General features: G+C 34.3%; 1 protein-coding gene across 3 annotated transcripts in view; it reads right to left on the bottom strand.

Annotated features, from left to right (window-relative positions):
• LOC119594393 (sodium/potassium/calcium exchanger Nckx30C-like) overlaps positions 1–431 on the bottom strand; it is a 174335-nt gene that overhangs the window by 97577 nt on the left and 76327 nt on the right. The gene's annotated exons all lie outside the window — the stretch shown is intronic.

Genomic DNA, 431 nt, shown 5'->3' with positions numbered 1-431 from the left:
AAAAAGAGAAGGATAGAAAGCGTTCATGAGAAAGAAGAAAATAAAAGATTTGTGAAGAAGAGGAAGAAGAAAGAAAAGAGGAAAAAGAAGAAGGAAGAGATAAAAAAAGTAAGAAAGAATGATAGTGAAAGAAAATCGAAAGAAAGTAGAAAAAAAAGTAAATGAGAATGAAAAGAAAAAAAAAAATAGGAGAAAAAAGAAAAGAAAAACAATGAAAGAAAAAGAAGAAGGAAAAACGAGAAGGAAGGAGAAACAAGGGGGAATAGAAAAGAGAGGGAGAGAGGAAAAGAGGAGAGGAGAAGGGTAAGGAAAGTCCATAAGGTCGAGATTCCTCAAAAAAATCATGTTGGGTGCGCCCATCGGCCTACCACTTCAGGAACTCCCAAAATGCTCCTTGTGTGGAAAATATGAACGATGCTTTTTATATATCT

Source organism: Penaeus monodon, chromosome 33 (genome assembly GCF_015228065.2).
Source record: "Penaeus monodon isolate SGIC_2016 chromosome 33, NSTDA_Pmon_1, whole genome shotgun sequence".
In the NCBI taxonomy this organism is placed as follows: domain Eukaryota; kingdom Metazoa; phylum Arthropoda; class Malacostraca; order Decapoda; family Penaeidae; genus Penaeus; species Penaeus monodon.
The sequence above is the reverse complement of the archived record's forward strand: the minus strand, read 5'-3'. Positions and strand labels throughout refer to the sequence as shown.